Source organism: Gymnodraco acuticeps, unplaced genomic scaffold (genome assembly GCF_902827175.1).
Source record: "Gymnodraco acuticeps unplaced genomic scaffold, fGymAcu1.1, whole genome shotgun sequence".
NCBI classification, from domain to species: Eukaryota; Metazoa; Chordata; class Actinopteri; order Perciformes; family Bathydraconidae; genus Gymnodraco; species Gymnodraco acuticeps.
In genome coordinates, this window is record NW_022991022.1 from 60001 (window position 1) to 67500 (window position 7500).

Genomic DNA, 7500 nt, shown 5'->3' on the forward strand with positions numbered 1-7500 from the left:
ATTACTGAATAACGTCATCATTTGTGAGTCTGAGTCCCTCACCCTGTTCCAGTCCCGCCTCAAAACCCACCTCTTCAACTCTGTATCCAGAAGCCCCCCCCCCCCCCCCTCAACCTCCTGACTGCTTTTCTGTTTTGTTTTGTTTCTTTTTGGTTTTGGTTTTGTTTTGTTTGTCTACCCTCCCTCCCAAATGTAAAGCGTCTTTAGGTTCAAGAAAAGCGCTATAGAAATAAAATGTATTATTATTATAATGCCTTAAATCCTTACAATGCTTATACCCAGTCATTGTGAAATAGAAATAGGACCAGGCATTTAGGGAAAGGGAAGATTTTCAATGTTGCTTTTCGAGAAGTGGAACCCTAGGAATTGTATCTATTCTCAACGTTTTGACATTTGTCTCAAAAAGCAAAAATTCTTACTCTGATTTTATTTTTAATAAATATTGTATTAATAATACTAAAGGTTTGACCTTATTCTCGGCTTAAGACTTTATTTGTCTTGACATATCGACACTTTTCTCGAAAACTATGCCCCCGCCAATTTGTATCCTCATTCATTTCAGCACACAAGGAAATTATCAAAAGTACAGGACTGGCATTAATATGATAATATCGTTTGTATTATTCCCCTACCTAAGTTATGTATTATAAATAGGCCCCATGATAAAGGTATGAGCAACACAGTAAGAAATAACCTGCAATGTGTTTTTGTTACCAGGAGTATCATGTGTTTGAATTGCCGTCACTTGGTCACACATTTACCTCTTGCAATCTGGAATAATTCAACCTTTGCATATGAAACAATACTTTTACATATCATTTAAAATATCAAGTCTGTACAGAATACTGTTTCAAAATGTTCGCACATGATCATAAATCTTATTTAGTTTTGCATGTTTTTCACAAAATGTCTAGACTTCTTATCTCTCAGATATATATATATATATCTTGTGTACCTCTATGTCACTAGAAATAATGATTACCACGTAGAAACTATAGTAACCTGATGTTATGCACCGTCAGTCTGCTTCTTGTATCAAAGACTTACAACCTATACTGAGGTAACTTCAGGACTGTTGGAGGACTTTTGCTCCTTCGCCTTTTCACCCTGAGCTTTGCTGAATCACTCTGCATCTGTCCTGATTGATTCTCTCAGGAAGAACAGATTGATCTTCACAAAAAATGAGGGTCAAAGCACATTAAGGTTACTCACAAAACACCATCATCTTCAAAATCAGCAGTGCAAACGGACCACTCTCAGATTCTGTGGTCCGGATTTTGACCTGACGAACATCCTGAAGGCTCAGTCAGTGATTCCATAGATACCTCTTTGATTATTCGCCAATTCTCATTTTGGTTCCTCTTCTTTTTAAGTGTGTGCTCAACACTATATAGATGAGGTCATGTCAGGGTCCAGGAACAACAGCAGTTTGTTGTTTGCACCATGTGACAGATAACCCAGAGAACAAACAAGCTTCCCCTCCTCTGCTCTCAGCTTCTCTTCCTTCCATTATATCCAATCCATTTGGTCCCATTTGCAGAATTGTGTTCATGAACTTTAGGTCGTAATCAGGACAATACAAAGAAGATGTGTTTGTATTGCTCAAGCTATCAAACACACATTTACTGTCTTCCTCCATGCTTCTGATAAACTGACGTCACCTCGGTGTACCACAATGTTCTCAGAATTTCCGAGTTCTTGTTGTGCAAAAAAAAAGTGAAGATATAAAAAATATTTATGAAAAGATTAATGGCATAATTCAAGCCAAAGTGAGACTCTTCACATGAGCGATAGTCTGCAAAATGTTGATGTTCAGGTGTATATCAGTATGTAGTGCCTCTACTTTAAAGAGTCCTCTCCTGCTGATGTTCAGGTGTATATCAGTATGTAGTGTCTCTACTTTAAAGAGTCCTCTCCTGCTGATGTTCAGGTGTATATCAGTATGTAGTGTCTCTACTTAAAAGAGTCCTCTCCTGCTGATGTTCAGGTGTATATCAGTATGTAGTATCTCTACTTTAAAGAGTTCTCTCCTGCTGATGTTCAGGTGTATATCAGTATGTAGTGTCTCTACTTTAAAGAGTCCTCTCCTGCTGATGTTCAGGTGTATATCAGTATGTAGTGTCTCTACTTTAAAGAGTTCTCTCCTGCTGATGTTCAGGTGTATATCAGTATGTAGTGTCTCTACTTTAAAGAGTCCTCTCCTGCTGATGTTCAGGTCTTTATCAGTATGTAGTGTCTCTACTTTAAAGAGTTCTCTCCTGCTGATGTTCAGGTGTATATCAGTATGTAGTGTCTCTACTTTAAAGAGTCCTCTCCTGCTGATGTTCAGGTGTATATCAGTATGTAGTGTCTCTACTTTAAAGAGTTCTCTCATGCTGATGTTCAGGTGTATATCAGTATGTAGTGTCTCTACTTTAAAGAGTCCTCTCCTGCTGATGTTCAGGTGTATATCAGTATGTAGTGTCTCTACTTTAAAGAGTTCTCTCCTGCTGATGTTCAGGTGTATATCAGTATGTAGTGTCTCTACTTTAAAGAGTTCTCTCCTGCTGATGTTCAGGTGTATATCAGTATGTAGTGTCTCTACTTTAAAGAGTCCTCTCCTGCTGATGTTCAGGTGTATATCAGTATGTAGTGTCTCTACTTTAAAGAGTTCTCTCCTGCTGATGTTCAGGTGTATATCAGTATGTAGTGTCTCTACTTTAAAGAGTCCTCTCCTGCTGATGTTCAGGTGTATATCAGTATGTAGTGTCTCTACTTTAAAGAGTCCTCTCCTGCTGATGTTCAGGTGTATATCAGTATGTCGTGTCTCTACTTAAAGAGTCTCTCCTGCTGATGTCAGGTTGACTTTAAAGAGTCCTCTCCTGCTGATGTTCAGGGTGTATATCAGTATTGTAGTGTCTCTACTTTAAAGAGTCCTCTCCTGCTGATATTCAGGTTTATATCAGTATGTAGTGTCTCTACTTTAAAGAGTCCTCTCCTGCTGATGTTCAGGTGTATATCAGTATGTAGTGTCTCTACTTTAAAGAGTCCTCTCCTGCTGATGTTCAGGTGTATATCAGTATGTAGTGTCTCTACTTTAAAGAGTCCTCTCCTGCTGATGTTCAGGTGTATATCAGTATGTAGTGTCTCTACTTTAAAGAGTCCTCTCCTGCTGATGTTCAGGTGTATATCAGTATGTAGTGTCTCTACTTTAAAGAGTTATCTCCTGCTGATGTTCATGTGTATATCAGTATGTAGTGTCTCTACTTTAAAGAGTCCTCTCCTGCTGATGTTCAGGTGTATATCAGTATGTAGTGTCTCTACTTTAAAGAGTTCTCTCCTGCTGATGTTCAGGTGTATATCAGTATGTAGTGTCTCTACTTTAAAGAGTCCTCTCCTGCTGATGTTCAGGTGTATATCAGTATGTAGCATCTCTACTTTAAAGAGTTCTCTCCTGCTGATGTTCAGGTGTATATCAGTATGTAGCGTCTCTACTTTAAAGAGTCCTCTCCTGCTGATGTGCAGGTGTATATCAGTATGTAGTGTCTCTACTTTAAAGAGTTCTCTCCTGCTGATGTTCAGGTGTATATCAGTATGCAGTGTCTCTACTTTTAAAGAGTCCTCTCCTGCTGATGTTCAGGTGTATATCAGTATGTAGTGGTCTCTACTTTAAAGAGTCCTCTCCTGCTGATGTTCAGGTGTATATCAGTATGTAGTGTCTCTACTTTAAAGAGTCCTCTCCTGCTGATGTGCAGGTGTATATCAGTATGTAGTGTCTCTACTTTAAAGAGTCCTCTCCTGCTGATGTTTTAGGTGTATATCAGTATGTAGTGTCTCTACTTTAAGAGTCCTCTCCTGCTGATGTTCAGGTGTATATCAGTATGTAGTGTCTCTACTTTAAAGAGTCCTCTCCTGCTGATGTTCAGGTGTATATCAGTATGTAGTGTCCTCTACTTTAAAGAGTTCTCTCCTGCTGATGTTCAGGTGTATATCAGTATGTAGTGTCTCTACTTTAAAGAGTTCTCTCCTGCTGATGTTCAGGTGTATATCAGTATGTAGTGTCTCTACTTTAAAGAGTCCTCTCCTGCTGATGTTCAGGTGTATATCAGTATGTAGTGTATCTACTTTAAAGAGTCCTCTCCTGCTGATGTTCAGGTGTATATCAGATGTAGTGTCTCTACTTTAAAGAGTCCTCTCCTGCTGATGTTCAGGTGTATATCAGTATGTAGTGTCTCTACTTTAAAGAGTCCTCTCCTGCTGATGTTCAGGTGTATATTCAGTATGTAGTGTCTCTACTTTAAAGAGTCCTCTCCTGCTGATGTTCAGGTGTATATCAGTATGTAGTGTCTCTACTTTAAGAGTCCTCTCCTGCTGATGTTCAGGTTTATATCAGTATGTAGTGTCTCTACTTTAAAGAGTCCTCTCCTGCTGATGTTCAGGTGTATATCAGTATGTAGTGTCTCTACTTTAAAGAGTCCTCTCCTGCTGATGTTCAGGTGTATATCAGTATGTAGTGTTCTCTACTTTAAAGAGTCCTCTCCTGCTGATGTTCAGGTGTATATCAGTATGTAGTGTCTCTACTTTAAAGAGTCCTCTCCTGCTGATGTTCAGGTGTATATCAGTATGTAGTGTCTCTACTTTAAAGAGTCCTCTCCTGCTGATGTTCAGGTGTATATCAGTATGTAGTGCCTCTACTTTAAAGAGTCATCTCCTGCTGATGTTCAGGTGGATATCCGTATGTAGTGCCTCTACTTTAAAGAGTCCTCTCCTGCTGATGTTCAGGTGTATATCAGTATGTAGTGCCTCTACTTTAAAGAGTCCTCTCCTGCTGATGTTCTGGTGTATATCAGCATGTAGTGTCTCTACTTTAAAGAGTCCTCTCCTGCTGATGTTCAGGTGTATATCAGTATGTAGAGTCTCTACTTTAAAGAGTCCTCTCCTGCTGATGTTCAGGTGTATATCAGTATGTAGTGTCTCTACTTTAAAGAGTCCTCTCCTGCTGATGTCCAGGTGTATATCAGTATGTATTGTCTCTACTTTAAAGAGTCCTCTCCTGCTGATGTTCAGGTGTATATCAGTATGTAGTGTCTCTACTTTAAAGAGTCCTCTCCTGCTGATGTTCAGGTGTATATCAGTCTGTCTGAAACCAAAGCCCAGTCTGCTCTGATTGGTTAGCTGGCTGGCTCTGTTGTGATTGCTCAACCGCTTAGGGGTGTCCCGCCCCTTAGCCTATCACGTACAACGTGTTGAAGCGCTAGCCAATAGAAACACAAGTGTAACCTATATAACACACTACAGGAAAGAGAAAACCCCCAAAACACATAAAATGGCCTCTTTAATTTTACGCAATTAAACCTTTTAAAGGTTTTATTTAAGAAAAACCCTTTAGATTAGCAAATCATTCATAATCTCCTGCTGGAATAGGAGCTAGAAAATCAACTATAATGATGAAACTAAGACAGAAACTACTTTATATCGATATTTGCATATTGTTTTTTGTCTCCTCTCTCCTCCTCCACGGACATTATGATGTCCTGCGAGTCTGTAAAACATGTTGCTCTTTGAAGGTATGTGCTAATAGGAGCTATTACACTCACTCTCCTCCCCGCCCTTTTACTCAGAAACACTCTCTTCCCTCCCCCTTCGTGCTTTTGCTCTCTTTCTCCTCGTCTCTGTCTGTAATTAGCAGTGTGTTCAACTTGAGGAACAGCGGTCAGGAATGCCCCCGACAAGCTCGTAAAAATGACATCAAACTCACGGAGACGCCGGCAAACAGGTTTAACCTCCCTGCTCACACACTGCCGGATGATGAAGGAATGGAGAAGACGAGAAAACAAAGGAGACGATACTTCGGACGGAGAGAAACAGAAAATAAGAAAAATAATGTATTCTGCAGCCCAGTGTCACTTCTATCTTTTGTCGATAAAGGCAGGTCAAAAGTCACTGAGTTAAATGTAAGTGAGTCAAAGTTAAAGTGAGCTGAGAGACTTTGAATTGAAGTAGCTTCAATATAATAGAATACAATTGGTACGAAATTGACGTGCTTTAAATACAATACAATTATTACAAAATTAAATAAGGTCGGATAGAAAAAGACAAAAAACATTTACGCTGAAAATTAGATGTTAATATTTGTTAATTAGTTTTCACTATGTTTCTAATATGCTCTGTTAATAAATAATTGAATCAAGAAGAAATTGTAATGCATTTTCTCTGATTTTAATATATATTGAACAAACTATTTGCATCATTAAGGATTGACAGCATCTTAATTCAGACTCTCAATTTTATTTATTTACTTAAAGGTCCCGTGTCATGGCCATTTCTACTGATCACAATTCCATTGTTGAGGTCTTCTAGAATAGATTTGAATTGTGCAATGCGGAGAAAATGCTCTCCGCAGACCCAACTCGTCTATTACCAACCAGGGAGCTCTATGCAAGTCATTAGGCACGTTCACACCGGAGTACTTTTCCCCGTACTTTTCCCGTTTAGTTCCGTTAGTACCCCTTATGTCGCGTTCACACCAAAAAGAGTACTTAGTGCCCGGAACTTTTACCCCCATTTTTAGTGCCTGCTGAGAGCAGGTACTCTCCTGGGGGGAAAAAAGTGCCCCAGTTCTGATTGGCTGGGCGAATTGCAAACCACGCCCCGTAAAACTCTGAAATGTTTTGTAGAGCCGCCATTTTATTATCCTCGCAATAGCATTATTAGCATTAACATTAGCCCCGCACACCAACGCAGAGAGACTAACTTATGGCAACACAAAAGAAAACATGCGAGCGGTGGAGATGAGGAGGTGTCGGCGTTCTGGCGATTTACTCGGAAGGTAAAATAAAGTTTATTCTTGTACAATTCCCCATGATAATGTTCACAATTTAATACAAATGATCCTTAGACTAAACATTGACAGAACTACAGATAATGCTTTTACCTAATTAGCATTTTTTAAGATCAAACAAACACTCATATCCAATAAATAACTTTTCCAAATGTCTCTCATTAAAATCAACGCTGTTTCATTCTTTCTTTCTTCCCTCCTTCATGCCTTCATTACGTCTCCTCCACCTCCACCTCCTTGTCTCCTTCTACTCGGCCACACAATGACTCTTTCATGTCCAGGGAGGAGAGACGGAAAGAGGAGGGGAAGAAGAAGGGAATGTAAAAGTGATGAGGGGGGGAAGAAGGGAGCCTAGGAGGAGGACAGATGACGAGGAGAGGGAGAAAGAAGGAAAGGAAGTAGAGAAGGAGGGTAGAAAATAGGGGAGAAAGAGGGAGGGTAGAGCGGGGTCATAGCTAACGTTGGGGGGTTGATGTGGGGTCAACATGATGAAGCAGTAATGGAAGTGTGTGTGTGTGTGTGTGTGTGTGTGTGTGTGTGTGTGTGTGTGTGTGTGTGTGTGTGTGTGTGTGTGTGTGTGTGTGTGTGTGTGTGTGTGTGTGGTGTGTGTGTGTGTGTGTGTGTGTGTGTGTGTGTGTGGTGTGTGTGTGTGTGTGTGTGTGTGTGTGTGTGTGTGTGTG